We start from the raw sequence: 24,196 nt of genomic DNA on the forward strand, positions 1-24,196 counted from the left end.
CAACACTTTAAAGTTAGCAATATAAGTAGACTGTGGGGAGGACCCTCAGTACAGTCACTTCCAAGCCTGCTTAAGGAAGGCTCATCCTCATAGGGGACTGGGGTTGAAAGGTGATTGGCTGAAGGCCTAGGGCAGTGCAGTGATTGGATCAAAAGATTGAGTCACCTCTGTGGTGATTTAATTTTATTCTCTGAAATTCCCACTAGTGAAGCTGGAGAAGTGAAGCAAAGAGACTGACAGGCAATCAAGGGCTGGTTTGACAGAAGAAGGAACATTTTTTTCATAAAATAAGGGTGCTTTCTGAATACAAGCTGGCAGAACAAACAAAGAGGTTTAATAAACGTTTATCAAGAAGAAAATTTGTGAATTAAAGAAATTCTCCTAAACTAACAAGAAAGAAAGAATATCAAGAAAAGAAGTGAAGTATGTTAAGGTACACAGCATTTACAGGTAAGATCCTCTATGATTCTTTTACCCTAATTGATAGAAGTGTATTTTCTGGTGGTAATGATTTTGCTGGTCTCAGACAGTCATGCAGAGGTAAGGTGAGGAGAGGCCAGGACACAGGGATTAGAAGAAAGAGAGAGGCTTAAGGAAAACAAGACAAAATCACTTGATCCTTATTGCAGAGGTGAGAATAAAAACATTATAGAAACAGGATGTAAACTGACACAAAAAGACGTGACCCTTACACTACTTAACAGTTTCTTCCCTTTAATACAACTGCCTAGAAATAAAATTTAATGTGCATATATATTGGAAGATCTTATTAGTGTATTTTCGATAGGACAGAATTTAGTATCTCTAAGCCACAGTTTTGGTGTGTTGTGTATATACTGCTTTCTATAAGTGCATTCATTTTAAAAGTTTTAGCAAACAATGTCAGTACCCTGCTTATACATTGCACACTTGTTACACAAATGAAACAGTTAGTGCACCTTCAATAACAGTGGATACAACTTGCTACAAACAAGCAGATTTATACACTCTTGCAGGATGTACAAGCAAAGTTTTCATATTAACCTCGCTGTTGCCACAAAAATCTTTAATAGTTAGGTCAGGTTAGCATTTATTCTGGGGATTTGGTTAATTTTATTATTATAATAAATAAATATATATATATCTATATATATATATATATATATATATATATATATATATATATATATATATATATATATATATATATATATATATAATAAAAACATATTCATGTATATTTTATTGGCAAAGTACTAACCAATACCTTAAACCACAGTCTTCATGGCGCATTTTATATGTACTACAATGACTATGTTGTTTTGTATCTTTTACCTGCCATCAATTTAACATGTTCAACATCCTCTCAAAATGTTGAATTCAGCAGTTTTCACTAGTGACAAGTGACCTTATCCCTGCAGCAATAATTGGATCACAGTTTCTGACATAGAAGAAAGGTGGGCAATTATATTAATACTGAAGTTACCAAAATGTAAACAACGATTCAATTTTGCAATCATACATCATGTGTTGTTTTTACATTTTCACAATGGCCGTGACAGGTTGACAAATGAGTTAACTGACGTACAGTCCTGTCAATTATTTCATGGCATGTTCGAATTAATGTTTGCTTTTTGTTTTGTCTTTAAGGGGTATATTTACTAAACTGCGGGTTTGAAAAAGTGGAGATGTTGCCTATAGCAACCAATCAGATTCTAGCTGTCAGTTATTTAGTACATTCTACAAAATGACAGCTAGAATCTGATTGGTTGCTATAGGCAACATCTTCACTTTTTCAAACCTGCAGTTTAGTAAATATACCCCTAAGTCTCTAAATAAATCTGTGTTATGAAATTAAAAACAATGGGAAACAGCTGTAATGTATCAGTCCAGAAAACAAATATATAAAGGCCAGATTAAATATTGTACATCAATAAAAATGACAGTAAATATTTTAGTAATGGTTACATGATGCTGATGAGGCTATGTGTGCAGGTCTGACACATGACATTTGCAGATATAGTATGATATATATACCAGCCAAATATAGGATAATGAAATGCATTACATAACTCCCTGTTAAAGGATAAATAAACTACTCAGGGCTTACGTAAAGTGACAGAGTTAATTATGTACATGAAATAATGCAGTAAAAAGTGACAGTCGCAGTTGAAATCCAACAACAAAGTAAACACACATCCCCCATAAGAATATATCTGCCTTTAACATTCTTTGTCTGTATCATCCAACCAGCCATGGTTTACACTAGCATGTTCAAGTTATTACTAAGAGGGATGTGGATACTTGATACAACTAAGTGTGTAAACCTTTATGTTGGTTCTCTGCTCCCCCCTCTCCCCAGCTCGGAAATATTGAATTAATTGAGAACAATGTTGGGAGATGTGTAGTCTTGCCCTATTTGGGAACTCCGGAACACGCCATTGTGAAGACGGGTTGGGTTTGCCGTGTTCGGTGTGCATATAAAGGATGAATCCCACTTATGAAGGGGTAAAAAATAGAGGTTTTGGGTTTTTTTTAAGAAAAAATACATAAAAAATAATTCTTAGCAATCGCATTTGCGTTACACCCATGTTTGTTAGACAATGACCCTTATGTGATTTATGTAATTGACAAATTTATACTGTGCTCTTTAGAATGGTTTTACAGACATAGGGCATTTTCTTTTTAAAGTATCTTGTGTTGTATTTAATGTATTTAATCTAAGAAGCATAACATTCAAATGTGCACATTGTAGCATGTGCTGGTTCATATAGTAAGTTTGGTTATATTAATGAGAAAAAGGAAAATATCTTCTGGCCAGTTTAGTAATATATATATATATATATATATATATATATATATATATATATATATATATATATATATATATATATGTATAGAATTTAGAAGTGGTGGTATGAGAATTTAGAACTGGCGGTATGAGAATTTAGAAGTAATAGTATGGAAAATGTAAGTGAATGGAGTTTGATAATATTACCAAAAAAGCAGTAGGAGAAGTGGTGGTGTGGCATACCACCACATACCGGAACGCTACGACCCCTGTATATATGTCTATTCTTATATGTTTTCAATTCAAGTAAAGATCCAATAAGACTGAAAATGTTAATGAAAAACAAACCATAGTCTTACATTTACAAATATACCTGAAAACATTTCCATATATTACAGAACTTCATTGACATCATAATTGGTGTTGGTCAGTATGGTTGCAAGCTATATTATTAAAGGCAATTCTGCAGCATCATTAGCCATTTTTTTTTTACCAATGTGCAGTAACCCATAGCACCCAACCTGTATTTGATAAGTCCAGTACAAGTTAGAATTATGAAAATAAATATCTGATTGGTTGCTATGGGTTACTAAAAGTGTTTATTAAAATGATTGATAATAATGAAGTATAGATTATAATAGCCGTAGGATGAGGCACCCTTTGGAAATTTTTTCCCATATGCTCACAACCATCCAGTAACGCAACTATTATATTTATAATATATTCATCATATGTTTACATATACGTAGCTCTAAGAGAGCTGCTTCAATATATTTTCTAGCAAAACATTTTGTTTTAGTGATTATATAATAGCTATCTTGAGGCTATAATAATTTTGATAGCGATTCTTTTAAAATGCTGCCATACAATAACTGGTCATGTTAGTTCCCAAGGGGAGAGAGAACAGAAGAAAGCTTTATAGTGACATCCTATTCCGTCCTTGTTATTGTATGTTATATCCTGTAACAGCAGTATAAGTAGATGTTTCCTTATAAAGATTGAATGTAAAACATTTACTTAATAAATACTTGTTGATATATTGAGGAGCATCTCATAGGTGTACCCCTTGCTAATAAATATTTCTAAAAGATGCTAAAAAAATTATAAAAATAAAGATGCAGTACCACTTATGAGCACCAGGTGACAACGCAATTCAACCTGTATATTTATTATGCAATGTAGTTTGTAGACTATACTTGGGCGTAGTTCATATATACATCATATTGTATATATGATATGTCTGCTATACGCATATCAAAGTGGGATATAGTATTTGACCAACAGTAAAGGTACCCATGAAAAGAATGACTGCTACTGTGTTAATTCTCATTTGATTATGCCATTTACATATGGAATCGTTATTAATCAAAATCCTGCATTTTCCCAATGCTTACAAAGTAGAAATAGTTATCAAATTAAATTTATTTTGACCCCTTTCTCCATAAGTACATAACACACTTAGTCATTCCTTCTTGCACATGTTTATCAACAGTTGGCAGTTATGAAATTAACTTTTTAGAGCAGGCCACAAGTAACAGAACAGATTTTTGAAGGTTATCCTCAGATAATCATAACTATGTCTGAATCATTCATTTTGTCCATGATTCCTGTGATTAAGTGAGGATTGACAATTAAAAGTAAAAGACTAAGGCAATTGTGATCTTGTGTCGACTATAATTGTTCATTAAAATGAACAGCAGATTCATCGGTGGGCCTGAATGCTAAGCCCAAGACAACAAAAGCATATTCTAAAAACAATCTTTATATTGTTCCAAGGACAGTCATGTTTTTCTTGACTACAAATCTTTATCTCTTTTGAGACAAGAATTAAAAGGATTCTCCGGAACAGTTTCTGATATATGATTGACTATATTATATCCCTAAGAGGAACCAGGGGATGGCTATATGAGCTTTCCTAAATTCACACACAGGGGTTTATGTTTACAGAAAATGGGAAACTTATATTAATATTTAGCATACTATATATGTATGTTTACAAATGTCTACTTCTAAAGTTCTTGAAATTTAATATTATAATAATAATTATTAAAATATATGTTTTATAACATATAATCAATATTATTATCATTTAATATATTGATGCACATATGTATGACTGTGGTTCCCGTATGTTCTGTAATATAAAGCTGCAATTTTCTCTTGATAGGAAATCTGGTTAAAAAAAAATCAACAACAAGACTGTTAAGTACTATTAACCCCTTGAGATGTTAGATCATACTTGCCAACTTTGGAGAGCTCCCACTCTGGGAAATCGCCAAAGCTGCCGCGTCCTGGAGGTGTGGCCACACGAATCGCGTCATCCTGGCACTGCCCCTCTGTCAAACTATACCAATTCCGGTCTATTAGAGCAGGGGACAGGGCCAGGATGATGTGATTAGCCCTGCCTCCAACAACTTCACTAACGAAGTGGGAAGGATGCAGGAGGATTCTCAAAAATGTGTGAGTCTCCCAGACATTCTGGAAGAGTAGGAAACTATGTGTTAGATTTATTACTGTTATGTAAGTGCATGATGTTGATGTTGAGAAGCTGCATTCTGCCAAAAGAAAGACACAATAATAGAGCAGTGAATAATGTTTCAGTAGGGTGGAACCAGTGACATAGCTAGAGTTTATCAGAGCCCCTGGTGCAAAGACCAAATTGGAGTCTTCAAAACAGTCTGCGCAAGAAACGCCCTCCTTTGCACTGGGACTTTCCTAATTTAAACAGAGAGTAGCCCCCTTTGCAAAAAAGAGATGACTGTGTGGAGGTTTTAGGCCTCTGATGAGCTATGAACATCTATGATCAGAGATATTCATAACTGTACAGGTGCCTGGAACCTCCACATACTGTAGTGATGGCAGCAGAGAAGGCTCTGCTCTGTTAGGACTATGTTCACTGATCACTAACTCCTTCTTTACAGCTGTCAAGGGTGGTGAGAGGGTCCGGGCACTGGCAGTGCGTGTGTGACAACCCAGGGGCTGGCAAGTATTCGCTGTCAGAGAAGCAGGCAGAACAGATGGGTCAGAGTTGTGACTGCTGAAAACCTTGTTCCATGGAGGTGATTATTCAACTCCTACATGGAAAAAGCCGTCAGTGCCACAGCATCAGTCCCAGATTTATCTGCTATTCCTCTACCTTCTATTACTTCCCCCCCTTACCTCTGAGGTCCAAGACTCCAACTATCACCATTTAGCATCTGAACAAAATAAATTAATATATTCTGCCAGTAATTGATCCTTGTATAGAATGGCAGGCATACATAAGAAGCAAAATGGGTAACATGATGAAACAAAGACCAGATAGGTACAGCCACCGCTCACATTCTGCCTCCCTGGGTCCAGGCTTTTATGGCCTTTCCACAATCCAATCCGGCAAAGTTTTGGTGCTTTTACTAGTCCAAACACAGCTTGACAGTATATAGATTATACCTAACAAAACAATTATCACTAGAGACATGTGCCTCTATGTGCCTGTAGCAAAATGTTAGTTTTAGCTGTCATTTCAGGGTCCATTACTATGGAAGCTTATATCAAAATATACAGCACCTCCTCTTATCTATGTTTTAGGTTAAGCACGTACGTACGTACGTACGTATCTATCTAGATAATTTACTAACACTGCATTTAGGTGCAAAACCAAGTCCCATCAGCCAATCAGCAATTAGCTATTATCTGTCTGGTGAAGTTAGACAATAGCAGCAAGTGTCAGGTTGGTTGATGTGGTACTTTTTGTACCTAAATTCAATGTCAGCAGTTGATTATCTTATTATTTGTTACATTTTTGTTATACAATGTTTTGTGTGGGCCACATAACACTTTGTTCATACTTCCACATAAACAGGCATATCTGTGCAAGGCCTTTGGGTTCATCTTTATAGAACTTCCACAAGATTATTCTGTACAGTTTTTACCATATCTGATCAAGGTATAGTATAAAGTTGGAATTATCACATAGGCAAATACAGGATTTTCACAGCAGACATTGCACACACTCTTTCTGTCAAATTTCACATCACATTTTTATATGTGTAAAATATACAGGTTATATACACACAAGTGCGGTAGAGATTAATCATGTCCTAGTATAGTCTACAGGCTACATTGTGCATTAAAGGGCTGATTCAGAGTGGGACATACGCCACTTTGTGTATTATTATTATTATTATCATTTTAGTAGATTTGTAAGGCGCCACAGTGCTCCGCAGCGCCGTACAGTAGGGAAGACAAGGACATACATCAAACAAGGACATACATCAAACAATGACATACAAGGCAGACAAAATAAATGCAGACATGAAAACAAAGGGTATGGCGGACCCTGCTCATTAGAGAGCTTACATTCTTACAAGTGGAAGAGGGCACAGCTGAAATAAAAGGAGCGAGTGTGGCTTAGAGTGAAGATTGGTACAGCTATGAGGGTGTAATAGTGTGAATAGTATCATCAGGGATAAGGTAGGCTTCAAAAAAGAGATGGGCTTTTAGAGAACACCTAAAGATTTGAAGGCTGTGGGAAAGTCTAATTGAGCGTGGTAGGGAATTCCAGAAGTGGGGAGCAGCACGGGAGAAGTCTTGTAGGGAGGTGGTTTCCAGAGACGAGACAAGGTGCAGGTCAGAGGTAGATCTAAGATGTATGAAGGGGTGGTGTTGTTGAGGGCTTTATAGGTAAAGGTGAGTAATTTGATTTGGATTCTGACGGACACAGAGAGCCAATGTAGGGATTTGCAATGTGGTGCAACAGATGTGGAGCGGTGAGAGATCAAGATCAGTCTTGCAGCAACATTTAGGACGGATTGAAGTGTGGATACATGGGTGTCAGGGATGTCAGATAGCAGGAAGTTGCAATAGTCAAGACAGGTGATGATGAGAGAACGGATAGGAGTTTCGCTCTGCACATGCCCACTCAGACTTATATGTGTCTGGCACTTATCCTTACCTGTGCCTGGCAGCACGGGGAAGAGAAAGAGCGTGCAAATGCTGGACGAGGATGCTAAAGGTGTGTTCATGCAAATGCATCTCATGCAGACCTCCAGAGACACGCGTATACGCCTGTAATGAGACATATGTTTTGCATCTGTTATACGGCAAGGAATGGTGACTTATTGGTGAACTAGATGCATATGCTGATAATGCAGAGGCAGACACACTTCAGGATGCGTACGAACTCCCGCTTCTCCAACTCTGCATCAGCCCCTAAATATACAATTTGTTGTGAATGGAAAGACTCAGATACAGTGGTGACAATTGCTACTAAAGCCCTTTCTTTGAAACTTTCTTAGCATCTTTTACATAATATTTTTTGGCTTGTGGGATTCAAGATAACGATTTTCCGATTCAATAGCATTATCCAAATTCCCGATATGATGCATTGGCATTGTTTACATTTTAGCTATTAACTATTTCTGTGTCTTCTTACCCTACTTTGCAGCCAACCTCCCCTTCGATCTACCTGTTTATGATTCACAGGAGAAGGAAGCAGCGGATTGAGTAGGCATAATAATAGTTTAAAAAGAAAGTCGACCCCCACCCTGTTCCTTTTCCTGTAGCTTTCTTGCTCACTCTTTTGTCACAGACCTCAAAATGTTCTGAGTAATTAATACTTGTTATTATATTTTATAATTTATTATCAGAACTGTACTGTATATATCATTAAACAATGAAGGGTTGCGCCTTCTACTATCAGACTCAACTGCTCAATTATCCATTTATCAACTGATTTTAGGAGCTAATGACATTTTCTTTGATCCTGTACTGTTACTGTATATTGCCACTGGCCAACTTCACAGGTGAATATATTCGTCAGTCACTTTCCCTGTAAGAATTGATCTAATCTTTTTCTTCTGCCAATTTCTTCTTTCTATTTTTAAATCTACAATTGATGTTTTAAGGACACCAGTGTGGTTTCATGTGTTTTAATTACTTTATGCAGCTAAATTAGTCATATTCACAGCGCTATGCAAATTATGCTCGCATTGATAAAACAACATGATAAAACTAAATCATAAGTCATTGCTACACTGCGGGAGGGCACAGCCAAAGGTCTCCTTCTAGTACTGACAAACACAAGAAACACAAAACTAATTAACTTTTCCGCATATTCCACTTTATTATTACGCCTACATCTAGACAAGTTGAAGTTGAAAGAAGTAGAAAATTCAGCTATGTCCATTGAACAATATAGTGTGTCCATAATGTACAGTAGCAGAGATAAATATTATATTTTAGTAGCAGCCACCAATGTAAGGTCACCTTCCTAGTTAGTGACTAAAGATCTTAAAAATTTCAAAACTGCTCTACAAAATATTTGACGCATTCTGCATTTGGCCATAAAACTGAACGCGTTTCGCCATCGAAATTTGGTCTGCAATGCTCTCAAACTTACCGCAAACTCACCACACAGCAGAATGAATTGACCATTGTCATAGCAGATCCATTCATGGACTATAAATTCATGGACTATTAATTATGCAAAATGTGAATTTACAAAACCAGTGCTAAATGGCATTCCGTGGTATGGTAAAGCATCAGTGGGGCTTGAAGGTTGTAATGTTGAAACTTTGCACCTCTCTAAAGCATCCTGTTCCCTCTGGTGGCACCATGTGGGAGCCACACATGCTGCTAAGTGAGCCAGCTCCCTTTTGTGGAGTCAGTGGTCATTAACGAACTTAATGAGCTCTCTGCCGTGTGACCACCAGAAATCTTGAATGCTGTGTGCACGATCCTGCACTCTGAGCCTCCAAACTTCATTTGTACTCAGAACATTGGTGTTTCCTTCCTTTCTAAGCAGCAAATGAAGTGCAGAAGGGTGTACAGTGGAAAAAGAGCAGGTGGCTAATGACTCAATAAGGTAAGTAAGGGGAAGGGAGTAGAGGTTAGGCGTCAGTACCTAGAAGTTTTGGGGAGGCCTTCAATATTTTGATCTGGGCATGGCTCTAGTTACACCCCTGGCTACAGAGATTTCCTGCTACGTGGAGACGTGTTTATCTATATTTTCTGTGTTCTTGATGAACTGATTCTTGACCTATGACCAATGAATACAATTTGTCCAAAAGTACTGCACATGGTCACATAGGTCTCAGGAATATCTCCACCGTTAACTTTACTGATCCTAAAATACATGCAAAACATTTACACAACTCATTCTAAGGATTATTTTAGAAAGGAGGTAAATTCATACTTCATTTAATGTGCTGCATCACAGCATGTTTCCATAGGATCGCATCGCCAGCCAATAGGAAGACACAGGGATATTTTAGCAGCCAATACCACAGAGGTTGCTGACATTTGCAAAATTACCTTATTAAACAAATACAATTTACAGGATTAGTTTGTATTATGCACTTTAATTTACACATTTGCACAAATAACTTTACTTGAGCCACCACATCAGGAGGTCCATAAAACGCAAAACACTGACATCTCTGTATACACTGCAGTAGCCGCAACCAGTGTTGTTGTTATATCACAACCAGTGGGATAATAACGGGTCACAGAACGTACGGTGCCCACATTCATAGTGAACCCACATTCAGGTACCCATAATACTAACAATAACACTGGCAACAGCTTAGTAACCAGGCTCACTGTATGAGCTTCTTCTGAAGTATAGAGTCAGTATACACAGATTGGTGATCTGTCATCCAGGAAGAGTTATCCAGAAAGTTATGAAAATGAGAAAGAAAATACAGTAAATAAGTGCTGCATATATACAGACATGATCAGGCAGTGTCTCCTACAGTCACTGTTCGAGATGTTCCTATCAGGAGAACAGATGGGAGTCTTGTCTCGGCAGCTCCAAATTAGGGTCAGCAGAGATGAGGCGCTCACCTCACCTATTCCCACATCACCCCGATTGCAGTAGGATTACTCAAGTTTTCTGAACTCCTTCCAGCAATCACTTTAGTGTGGTGATTGAAAGTTTGTGATAAAAGACAGGGGAGGCTGAAGTCCTCTCACCACGTTCACTTCTACTGTGAGTGGCTGGTGCAAAAGCGGAGGTGGGGGGGCTAAAAGCTGCTGAGGGCAGTTTACAATGGCCACCTTGGGCAACAGAAGTAGGTAAACTGCCCCTGGTCCCTGTAAGGAGCAATGCTAAATAGTTTCAGGAGAAGGTAAAAGGCAGTAAAGAGAATGTAATTTAGTATATTTTATGCACAACACTCAAAATGATGGTAAACTGTCTTATCCAGAACATCCTAAGTCCTAACTTTTCTGGATAATAGTCCCCATACCTATATCAATGTTATGGAATGATTTCAGACCAACTGTAACTATAAATTAATTTATCTTACAATCACAACAAATACATATATTCCTTAGCATGTGTAAGAAGAACAAAAAGATTAATATACATACAGAGAAGAGGACACAACAGACATGTGTATAGCCACTTCTAAACCGGCATTTAGAAATTGTGAAACAATTTTGTGGAACATCTGTCACTAGCAACCAAAATATATCCCTTTATTATCATAAAGTATACAAGGAAATAATGAAACGAGGGTACGCATATGCAACAACAATAAATGAAATGAATAATGAATAAGTAATTTAAGTGCATTCATGCCCCTGTGTCACTACTTTGTGGGTCATAGGCTATAATGGTAGCTGGGGAAATACAGGAAGGATTCTCCTGTGGGAAATGAGAAATATAACAATCGAAACAAAGCATCAATAATGTAGCTGTGCCTGGAAATGGAAAGTGACCTTTTAACTTGCTCCAATCAGAACATATATTCTTATAACAGAGAGCATTTGATCATCATTTAAGGGTGTATTAATATTAAAAAAGACCTAAAACGTGCCAATAACTATATGAGTAGGTCATATATACAGTATGTAGCAAATGAATTGTCAGTAAGCCTTTTTGCAGAGAGAAGAGGTAAGAGAGGACGAAAATGTTTATATATATATATATATATATATATATATATATATATATATATATATATGCATCTTTTATCAATACATAGCCAGTTGAATATAAAATAACTTAAAAAAAACCCTGTGTGACAATCAAAACATGGAAATAATGGAAAATAGAAGGAAGACACTAGTTTAGCAAAAAAAAGTGGGTCCAGGACTGTGGATGGTTGGGTACTTCAAGTTATGTATGTCTGGTGCGGGGTGTGGAATGGTCAGCTTGTATTTCATTGGTTCTTATATGTAGTCAGTGTGACAGCTGTAGGACGGGCTACAGGTTTTGGTAATATTTATAATATCATGGGGAGTTAGGTAGCAGAGTTGGACTGAGTTCATTTGCAAGACATTATAGAGGGAATTCTATAAAAGTGGAGGAAGCAGAAAATGAAGGAAAACAGTGATAAATGAACTTCATATTGTATAAAAATACTATCACTATTACCTCCAGTTTATAACTAAAAGTGGTGACAAACAGGAGGAAAAACTGATGGTATTCATCTTTTTACTCATTATGGAGTCATTAACACACTCTTTACAGCAGTTTACCTCCATTTTTTGCTCATTCTAGTTTGGTAGAATTACCCCTATCTATTAGGATCAGTTATATGAGGCACTTTTTCTAAAGCCAATTAAGGGGGTATGACCGCTATCTTGACTAACACCCATTTGGTGACCCAAAACCTGTGCATCTACCTCTTACTATATTATACGTTCTGTCCTGTGATATCCTATGCCACAAACCTTTATGGTGGTGGGACAAGCCTGCTGATAATATGATTTATTTTTTTATAAACAATATTAAAATATTATAATAAATGAAATAAAAATCACAATAATAGATGATTATGTTTCATAAAATGAATTACAGATAATTTGTTTTACTAACCATTAAAATATAGTTTGTACATAATCAGAATTGCATATCTTCTAGTTGTATTTAGTGTTTCTGCATTTGATCCTAAATTCTTATGACACAACCAGACTGATATTGCAGCACTCTCCTTGGTAATCACTGTCCTGTACAATTTGATACAGTTCTAGAGATGGTACGCCTGTCGGACTGTACTGAGCCCACATGACTATACATACATGTTGAGGACAGTCCAGTAGTACATATTGTTACTGTGAAGTTGTTGGCCTGCTTAACACGTGTTGATATATTGCAGAAGTATTTTTCAAGTTTCGCATTTGTATCCAGAAGTGCCCATGGTTTCAGGGATTGTGAAAGAAACCAACATAGAGGCAATCTGTCATTTCATAGCAGGTGATGGCATAAGATTTGCCTAGAGGCTTCTCATAGCCTCATGTTCTTTGCTGGGTTGCTGAATAGTCATAGAACTTATATAAATTCTCAGGAAAAGTACGAGTGTAAACAAGGTATTGGGACAGGGCAAGTATGCAATGATTTCTTTGCAGAGTATTCCACACTGGAGCAAAGCATTATGCTGCCTAGAAATGGAGGTAGATATACCTTAAAATATAATATAATAAAATGGAACATAAATATTTGTATTAGTGCATCATATTGTCACTCTCCATTATTAAATTACTCAAGTTCAGAGGATGGGTGTATGAAAATATTTCACACATTATAGCCTGCACACTAAGGGCCTTATCTAAAGTTGGAGGCAAGTTATACTTACAACGTTAGCTTAAATTGTGTCCCGCACTTTCCTTATCATTCTCAGCGGCACATATCTTAATATACATATGACTCACAGTAGTATGGAAAATGCATATAATCATTATCATCATCGTTTATTTATATAGCACCACTAATTCCGCAGCGCTGTGCAGAGAACTCACATCAGACCCTGCGCCAATGCAGCTTACAGTCTAAATTCCCTAAAACACACAGACAGACAGAAACACAGTCTAAGGTCAATTTTGATAACAGTCAATTAACCTACAAGCACAGATCTTACACTGCCTCTTAGAGTAGTATCTGTGGCGACCTCCCCCCATAGCATAATATGTAAGGAACTTTAACACACCCTAGCAATGCCCATGCCTGCCCAACCACTAACACCACTGTTTCACCTCTCTAGACAGGCACAAAGGGGACATACGTCTCTGTCTGACTCTACATCATCCCCTAAGTATAAGCGCACTTATTGGAAAACTTGTCCAAAAACTGGATGGAAATGGAGACCACCTCCATTTAAATAATTTAATTATATCAATAATAAACTGTTTAAGTGATAAAAAGAATACCATGTTTCTAAGCAATAGCCTACTGCTCACTGGTTATGCTGCCCCCTGTGGGCCATCATAGCTTACAATAACAGGATGAGATCACTAAGCAGGACTAAATCCAGGGTCTCCACACAGTTCATACAAAATGTGTGCCTGAAAGGCTCATACATGAGTCATACAGTCGCATTAATGTGTTCAGCAATATGGCACGTGGCTTCTTTGTTATTCACCAGCTATAGGCCAAAAGGAGTTAAGATCTTTCATTATTGATGTTGTTTGAGTCAGGCATTTTAATGATTGCACAGTTAACCCTAAAATAACACTAATCCTTGCCTAAGGCTCTGCAAAATAACAGACATAGGCAGATTTTTTCTGCCTTCTATGAAGTGGATACATTACTAAACCCAGGGTCATGTCATGATGGAGATTCACAGCAGAAAAACGGCAAATTCAATTTTTACACTCTACAGAGAACCTTTCAGCCAATCACAATAGAAGAGCAATCATAATAATATATATATTTATGTACATTTCAAGTTAATGAGTATTATGTTAATTAACCAACCAACCACAAACAAAAAATGGACACTTACTTGTGCTCTTTATATTGCTAAAGTCTTTGACCTCCAGTCGTACTCGGTCAGATAAAATGGGTGTCCAATAATATAATTCACTGCAAGATGTAAAAAATACTCTGCAAGGTCACAAAGAAGCCCAGGGATTGTCTAACGTCACCGTGTATGAGTTCACCATGATGAAAACACACAGGAGGTAAGTTTAGTTGTCGACATTTTAAAAGAATTTTCATGAACACTGATCAGGAATATGAAAACGGGTGATAAGAGAAGGGGGAGGAGAGAGATGGGTAAAAAGCTCCAGAGCCTCCTTTGGGGGGCGTTGGAGACAAATGGGTCCCATCTTGCTATCATGCTTGAGCAAAAGTGGCTATCTGGACCAAAATGCAGGCATAGCCAAGGGCAGGTTAGGAAGCAGCCACATCTGGGCATAGGTAGTGCTCTGTGGGCCTGTATATATGAATGTCATAGTCAACTCAGTCTCAAGAGATTTTGAAGTCCTATAATGCCCACTATGAGATGCTTATTGAACTTTCTTATAATGTATTTTTATTGCATTTATTTTCAATAAATATACAAATATGTAGTCTAACACTGAGAATTGCTTCCAGTACACATAACAAGATACATCAGATGTTAAATTGTTGTGTATAGTCAATGCAGAAAAATAGGTGCATTTACAGAGACAAAAAATTGGCAAGTACAATATCCTCTGCTGCTCTCAGTTGCTATGCTTATAAGTTCCTTTAGTTCCACTTGCATAAGGATATAGGAGACAGTCATAACCTTATGTGATTTTCGGGATCTACAGGTTTGGACAGCTATTGCCACTGTAAAAGTACAGCTGCTTTCGTGTAACTTCTAGCATTGTTATAACTGTTAATCTGAAATCACTTTCTCATAATTATTAGAATTGTTGACACTGCATCTGTATTGTGGTCTTTCTAGTAATAGATTTGGGATATAACAGTCGGGGAAAGCCATGTTGTCATGGGCAAGACAAAGTAAACTGGCCTTGGGTCTGGGACTAAAGGATTTTGAGCCTTTAGCAATTTTGTGTTGCATGCGGTCATAGTTTGTCTGCACGCTACTGTCTGGGTGTTTGAAGATTGAAAGATTGATTTGTGCACACAGTAAAAATTGCATTACCAGCAAGAGCTTTTGTAATATTTCCCAATGAAAACCCAGATGACCTCTAACTTGAGTTTATGGCACTTATTTAATAATTTGAACTTTACTGTCCTAATGTTCTACAATAATGTTCTATCCATTGCAAATTACACCATGATCTGTTTTTAATGATTCATATAAAATGTTATTTCCTAATTGTAATCTATTACTAATCGGGGGGGGGGGGGGGGGGGAAATAAAGGGTATGTAGAGAGCAATGATAATAGATACAAAAGACAAAGAAAAAGCACAAGATTACAGTATAAAATGATAAATACAGATTGAAACAATACATTACGCTGCAGTTCAAAGGATACACATGCTACATTTATACAATGTTATTGCTATTGTATTCTATCTATCTATCTATCTATCTATCTATCTATCTATCTATCTATCTATCTATCTATCTCATATCTATCTATCTCATATCTATCTATCTATCTCATATCTATCTATCTATCTATCTATCTATCTATCTATCTCATATCTATCTATCTCATATCTATCTATCTCATATCTATCTCATATCTATCTATCTATCTATCTCATATCTATCTATCTATCTATCTATCTATCTATCTATGTCATATCTATCTATCTATCTATCTATCTATCTATCTATCTATCTAGCTCATATGACAATTATGAGATATGGAGAATTGTATAGACCAATATATACTTGTATTTTTATAGTTAGGTTGTATTTTCTTTTGGTACTGCTATTTATTGTGGTTAATAAGTTGTGATCATTTGTAGCACGATTTTGGCATTTGAGGTCTATGGAAAGGTTGTTTAAGGTTTTTGATGACAAAATGTTATACATAATTATAACCCTGCACCATCCTCTATGACTCATTGACCTCCTAATATTCAGTGAGGTGAATTTTATGATAGATACAGACACAAGTAAAGTTCTGCCAAATTTAAAAAGCATAGCATCATGTATACTGATTATGTTTTTGATGAGAGTGGGCGTTAGTCATATCACCAATGGCTTTGATGAAGTTGGCAAGCTTAAATGACAACTCCATAAATACATTTTTTTTTGCAGTTCAGCACAGGAAACTGGCATGGTCCCTTTACTGGCACCTCCACGATTCTTGAGATATACACCTCTGTCAATGAGATATAACCTCTTCTTCTCCAAGCATAACAGTGATACAAATGCTGCATACTGGACGATCGTCAGTGCATCTGATTACAGAGCAAGACTGAATATGAGGCTTTTATGCAATTAATTCAGCAAACTATCCCAGAGTGTTTTTTATATGTAGCTGACAATAGTTATAACAAAAGATAAAACACGCAAGTACAGCAAAACACAAAAAAACCCTTTGCTCCTGCGTACCATGAGGTACTCTCTGCTAAGATGCTAGGTGCACATCAATTCTGGAATTTGGGCAGATAATGAATGCTGGATGTTTTTGGTCTTCATTAAATAATGTCAATGCTTTTGGGAGATACCCTGTAATGAAGTATGTGAGCCAGAGGTACATTGAGAGGCAGTGTTTTGACATAACGTTTACATAGAGCGCATGAGGTGCACATAGGCATGGCTTGCAAAGAGTTGATGTGACATAATATATCAAATGACATGGAAAATATATTCTATTTGCTTATGTGAAAGTGCACAGCTGACAAGTGAACAACGAGGAAAATGTTGGCACTGTAATTACATGTAGGCATGTTCTTGCATGTAGCACTGAAATGCTGGACAACTTTATTTTTATATGGCGGTTTAGAGTTGAGCTAAGACACATTGCCCTCCCAACTCTAATTCTCTAAACTTTTTGAAGCTTGCCCCACCCCTTGCAGCGCAACTTGGTTTTGCTCAAGGTGCAATATTGCACCATCTAACTGGATTTATTCACTGATAATGAATTTCATAGAACCCTGTAAACAATTTTGATTGAGGATAAAAAAACTACTTATTGTTTTCTTTTCAACCATTCATTTATTTTATTTAATATAATTGTATTCATGAAAATGTGGGGACGGCAATATCCGTGTCGCCTACTCAAGGCTTGCTGATTGCTGCAATTGAGATAGCGGCTGCTTTCTCCCTACTACTGAGTCCGGTTCACTAGACACAAAGCAGAACAACATGCCCGCTCACGTTAGTGGTGTACAATGATGTTATAGACCTGCCTCAAGACGTGCAAGAAGGATGACAGTCCAAATGCAGCATTTGCTACCTCCTGGGGACCAGCCAAAGAGACAATGACATGACGTCATAGGGATCATGCCAACAGGAAGAAAATGCGACAGAAGGAAGACATGACACAGGAGACACACCTGCCACCATAATTGACAACTGTATCTTATTTCCAGGGATACTCCCAGGCTATAAAGATTTTTCCCCGGAACTGCCCCTATTTTTTTTAGTATTGGCCAACTGCACAATTACAAAATGCAAATGTATAGTTGCAAAAAGTACACTATTATCACGTCAAGGTCTTTTTCGTAAGTAACCTGAGTGGATGCCCCAACTCAACAACAATGGGTCCCTGAAAAATATTCGAAAATGTGGAGAGCCATGTCTTGTTACTGAGATCACACATTATACAAAGGTGATACAACAAGATGACAGTGAGGAACCCATGACAAGGAGGATCATGCTTGATATGTGAAGCTGACAATGGTGGCAAGCCTTTAATGGAGGAGGGGTGAGGGCATGACATGGAGAATCAGACATTATGGAGGAGTAATATACATATGTGTCTACTTAATGCTTTGTCATAGTGAGATGCTGCTCCTCTGATTTTCATTGTGAATTGTTTTAATTTCAACAAATTGGGTTACATTTGTTGATTGATGATAAACTGGTATAATGTCGGGGGAACAGGCTGGTATGACAGGTGCAAACTGGCTTAGTGTGTTGGGTGACGTTTGGAGCAGTTTTCACCCAGGATCAGGGGAGGACTGGCAAATTTTAGCTTGGGAGGCAAGACTTCACTCAGCAGCCCATTAGGAAAATTTTAAAGGAAAAAAAATGCCGGTGGCCCATTGACCCAGCCCAAGGTAGCCCACTATGGGACCAGCCCAGGGGGCAGATGCCTTCCTGCTCCCAGCCCAGCCTGCCCCTGCCCAGGACAGGCACTCAGTGCCATCAGAGATTGGGCAGGTGCTCCTATTGAATGTTCATACTATGACTGCTTCCTTATCAGTGGGCGTCTGCTAAAGAAGAAACAAAGATACTGCATGATTATTATCCAACTGCTCAAAACTGTTAAGCTTACAGCGTACTGAATCTTCCTACATGCACTGAATCTTCTTATATGTCAGTCATTTCAAGCTCTGCCATGGAAGCCTCTTTGACTGTTACCACCTTCCAATTTATAATCTAATGAAAAGTTGGTGTCTTGTGGTTATGTACAATTGCGGAACACTGTGGTTGTTAAATGAATCCTGAATGCATTTGACAACCTGCCTGCAGTTGCTGGCTGGCAAACCTTAGCCTAGTGGGTGAGACGTGGCGAGCAGCCTATTAGGAACATTTTAAAGGAAAAAATGTAGGTAGCCCAGTGCTTCAGACCAAAGTAGCCCACTAGGGGACCGGCCCGGGGGGGCAGATGTCCCCTGCCCTCCAGTCCAGCCTCCCCCCTGTGAACTTGGCTTGGAATATTTAAAAAAAACATTCAGAATGGGCAGCAGATCCCTCTGAGCAACCACAGCTATTTTATATAACACATAGCTGCCAGAAACTTCAGCTGGCAATAGTTTTTTACAGGCTTGAGACAGAAAGGGTGAAGGGTATTTAAATAGTGCTTTTCCTACTAAGAATTGGCCATTGGTATAATTGTAATTTTAACTTGAGAAGCAGGTCTGTGCTTTCACTAAAAATAACTGGGCCTACACTTTATGTGACTTCTGGTTTGTATTATTTTTATTGTCGCTCTGTTACATTTCATTTCACTCCATCTGTGATGAAGTTCTTATGTGATAGCTCTATGAGGCATGCATTTCATTCAGTATATGTGAGCTTTTTGGTTTTATTATTCAGAATTTCTTCAGGGACAGTCTATTGCATTTTAAGTAGAGATGCTCATTGACCCGCGTGAACTGGTTTTGGGTTTGGATCTGGATTAGCCTCATGTTTTGGTTTTGGTTTTGTCAAAACCGCCCTCGTGTGTTTTGGTTTTGATTTTGGTTTTGGATCTGTATTTTTTTTAGAAAATTTCCTAAAATATGATAAAATCACATAATTTTGCTCTTTTGTTTGTTCCTACATTATTATTAACCTCAATAATACTAATTTCAAGTCATTTGCAGTCAATTTTGACCACCTCACAGGTCACAATATTATTTTCATACACTTTCGAACAAATACTGCAGCAACCTGGCTGGATGGTAAGTGACAGAGCAATGACTCAAACACACGGCAATTCCTAGCACATCTAGGACACATTGGCACACAGCAGTGGCAGAATAGAAAATTGGTGCAAGATGGAATTGTCCTAGGATCATGAAACCAGTTTGATCACTTCTCCTGTTTCTTGGATATCTGAGGTAAATCTACAGCTAATACATGGCAACGCGCGCTGACCCCCCCCCGGGATGCGTGCTTTTAGGGTTAGACCAAGCCTGCCAGCCCTAGTATTTGTATTTTAGCAATGACAATTAGCAATGGAGCAATGGAGCTCTCCTCTTTATGTGTTACCTATATAACATTGTACATTATGGTACTGCAGATTTAGAAGACCAAGCCTGCCCTATTATTTCTATTTCAGCAAAGACAATTAGCAATGGAGCTCTCCTGAATGTCATTGTAGACTTTGAAAAACACTGCTACCCCTTCCACTTTCTATTCTACCTATGTTGCTGCCCAAGCCCAACTGCTCTACAGACTGTGCTACCCCTTCTGTGTCCCTATGTGAAATCGCGCTGGATCGCCGTGGAGGGCGGTACTTATAGAATTCAAAATCCAAGATCCGACGATGTAACAATTACGTTTTGCCTCGTTTTCAATTCCGAAAAAAGAGCAAAAGTACCGAGCAGGCTCGGCTAGGTACTCGGATATTTGAAGTTCAATGGTGTTGTACCCTTACTCAGATTTATGCATCTCTATAATCCTAGGATTGCTCTGTTATTTTCATTTTTAAGTATAAGACCAGTTATTGACATGTTTTCCTTGGAAAGTCTCTACTATGCTGGAGGACCAGACAGAGAGTGTGGTATTTATATTTGCAAAATAATTGATAGCAAATGATCTACTTTGCTAAACAGGCAGAATCAATTGACACATTGGGGGCAATTCAATTGGGCGCGTTACTTGAAAAAGTAACGCGGCCTGCGCACTATTACCGTTATTACGGCAGTTTTAAAGCCGCCTTTTTGCTCACAGCTCGAAAGCCGGGTTAAACTTACCGTAATAATGGTAATAGCTTTAACACGGCGGTAGTTTGGGGGGAATTGAATTCCCCCCATTGTGTGACTTTGAGGTAATGTTTTTCACTTGTGGAAATTCCAGCTGGCAACTATAATGGGGGTATGAATACATTTTTTTTCAACATTTCATTATTTTCATGTTTTTTTTTTAGTCATTTGTGGAAATGTTCTGGACTATTTATTTTGATTTGACCTGATATTTAATACCTTATAGACCAGTGGCAAAATTCTACTTCAATCTATTTCAAGTTCAGAATTTGGTGCAACAAAATGTGAACAATGGGCCTGATTCATTAAGGAAAATAAAGCAAAAACAAATGAGTAACTTTGCACCTTGGCATAACCATGTTGTAATGGAGGGGGAGCTAAGTTTAAAATGTGAGGACAGATTTATAGTTGGGGTAGGGCATGTCCTAGATCAGCTTTGAGTGTCAGAGTAAAAATAAAGCTATCAAGTATTTGCATCCTACATAACAAAACCGGCAGTATTTTCCTTATGTGCAAAATAATAGACTAATTTGCACCCCTTGCATTGTAACATGGTTTGTCCAGGAGAAAAGTTACTCCTTTTTTTGTCTTACTTTCCTTAATGAATCAGGCCCTATATGTTGAATGTTATCAGCAAAATCAGTAAATCTGTTGCATCAGCATGACCAAATGTGGTGTAGAACAGCGACTGCCAGTCATTTTCACGGCTGTCAATATGGGAGACACAGCATAGATTTTTTTCTTGCTGCATCATTGACCTTATATGCAAATTGGATACCTTGCCTGAGATTAGATATGACATTGTCATGAAATTCCGAGTCTGCTGCCACTAAGCTTCACATCTGCTTTATATGGAAACATAAGCAGCTCTTGTGTGGAGAGAGAGTACAAGTGTGTGTGTGTGTGTGAGGTCTGTAGCAGTCACGAGGGCCAGAGCCACAAGAAGGACTTGACCCATATAGATCAGAGGACACAACATAATTTTACATAACTATTTGCTTTCAGCAACTGGTCTCATAATATAAATAAAATATACCTTCCAGAAAGACCGTTTAAAAGTACAAACAAATGTTCAAGTTAGTAATTCATACAAGTATATAAATAGCAGTGTATGCCTAGCTGAAGGTAAAAGTGCATATATTTGATGTCATAGGAAGGCAATATTTTTTTTCCAGATAATTTGGCAAGCAGAGGGGATTATTTAATAGGATGGTTCCAGCATGGTATAATCAAATTGTCTAAATTAGTCATGATGGGTATTGTAGTACTCCAAGCTCCACCTAGACGGTATCATGTGTGTGGTGCTTAGATGTACTTACTCAGTAGAAAAGTGTCCCTAAAAACTATTGTATAATGTTGGCAACAATTATTGCAAAGTCCAGATATATACTGTAACCCATACAACCAATCAGATTATTATAACTGGAGCAGTTTACAAAACTAAAGCAAACCTCTGATTGGTTGGTAAGAGGTTACAGCACTCACATCAGCCCAATAATATGTTTGTATTATGCATGATCAAACCATATACAGTATGTTGTTGGAATTCCCTGATAAGTAAACAAGAGCGCTGAGAAAAGGCCAATTTTGCTTCCAGTGCAAAAGAATTCAGATCATTCAGATATGAACATGTGGGTCAATATTCCCTTTTCAGGTGTTCATCACCGGTATCATCATCATCAACAACATTTATTTATACAGCGGCAGCAGATTCCGAAGCGCTTTACAATTAGGAACAGACAGTAATAAAAAAATACTGGGTAATACATACAGAGAGGTAAGAGGGCCCTGCTCGCAATCTTACAATCTATAGGACAATAGTTTGATAAACAAGGATGAGTGCTACATCATATTGAATATTTGTCCAGCTAGAATGCAAAGATGCAAAGGTTACAAAATTTTTAGTGGGCTGTATGCTCAGTCACACAACACTGTTGGTCAGAGGGTTGTTGTCTTGTGTTAGCTGTGTAGAGGGTGGTAATAGGGTAACCTAGGGAGATTAAGAGGGTGGTAGAGGAATACTATAATCTTGGGGTGGGTTTTCAGAGAACGTTTGAAGGTTTGAAGACTAGAGGAAAGTCTTGTGGTGCGAGGGAGGGAATTCCATAAACTGGGTGCAGCCCGAAAAAAGTCCTGTAACCGAGAAGCTGCATGCCTATTGCCTTATGCCTCAGTGATGTCACTGACTCCAATTAAATTGACGGGAAATTCTCATGGATATAGCAGCTATTTATTTTCAAAGACACTTTATGTTGGTTACCCTCTGGTGTTAGGAAAACGTTGGCACTTGTGGTTGGTGGTGTGAAGACACCGGATAAATGTTAGCTCTTTCAACTTGCCAGCTGAACTGGTCGGCCTGGATACAGCCTTATGTGCCAGCGGGTACCCCTGGTGTCACTTAGGCAAAGCAATTGGATAACAGCACAAACCTTCTTCATTATACTAAGCAGATAATCTTTCAAATGAACAAATAGGAGGGTCCACAGCACAAAAAAACCTACTAAACAACCATAAATGGGCTTTATTCACTTTATTCCTTGGATCGTTGATCCGCCGCTGAATTGCACAGTGCATGGTGCAGTGATAACAAATCTGTTCTCATTAGACAGTGGCCTGAATGTGGGTGCAATGGGACGACAAATGGTAGAGGATCCTTTAGAGATGCCGATAGTCCTGATATACCAAGGACAGTACTGATTTTTGCCTCAGCCAGAAGAGGATATTGCTTGCATTAAAGTGGTGTGTATTAGCTGAATCAGTGGCATGACCTATATTGTCCCAATTGGGAATGTTGACTGGTATGCCATCCTCAGAGCTGCATATGGTCTAATCAAGCTTTTCCTTGCAAATAATGTCATTCTGTAGATATTAAGATACATTGACTTAATAATATAAACTATATAATCATAGTTGCCAACACTTTAATGAATTTTCAGGAACGCCTTACTGCTAGACAGGTTCACATATGCATGTCGTATGTAGTACAGTCCCGACAGACCTTGGTGCACTCTAAATACCAGCAGTGAACTGATGGCAACATTTTGCATGCGGGCTAAGCACAACTAAGTGGCTCAACGGGAATCCTCGGCCCACTCATAAGCCTCAAGTCACATTTATAATCTTTTTATCTGGGATGAAAACTGGATGAAAAATGCTATAAAGAACAAACTGGCTTTCATTTCACAAT

General features: G+C 37.8%; 1 protein-coding gene across 2 annotated transcripts in view; it reads left to right on the forward strand.

Annotated features, from left to right (window-relative positions):
* The first annotated feature begins 209 nt into the window (after positions 1–209).
* KCNJ14 (potassium inwardly rectifying channel subfamily J member 14) overlaps positions 210–24,196 on the forward strand; it is a 34,927-nt gene continuing 10,940 nt past the window's right edge. For both annotated transcript variants that reach the window (XR_012680063.1, XM_075191674.1), the window contains exon 1: positions 210–450. The gene's annotated coding sequence lies outside the window, so the exon portion shown is untranslated. The remainder of the gene's footprint in view (positions 451–24,196) is intronic.

The sequence above is a fragment of the Mixophyes fleayi genome, chromosome 11 (assembly GCF_038048845.1).
Source record: "Mixophyes fleayi isolate aMixFle1 chromosome 11, aMixFle1.hap1, whole genome shotgun sequence".
NCBI classification, from domain to species: domain Eukaryota; kingdom Metazoa; phylum Chordata; class Amphibia; order Anura; family Limnodynastidae; genus Mixophyes; species Mixophyes fleayi.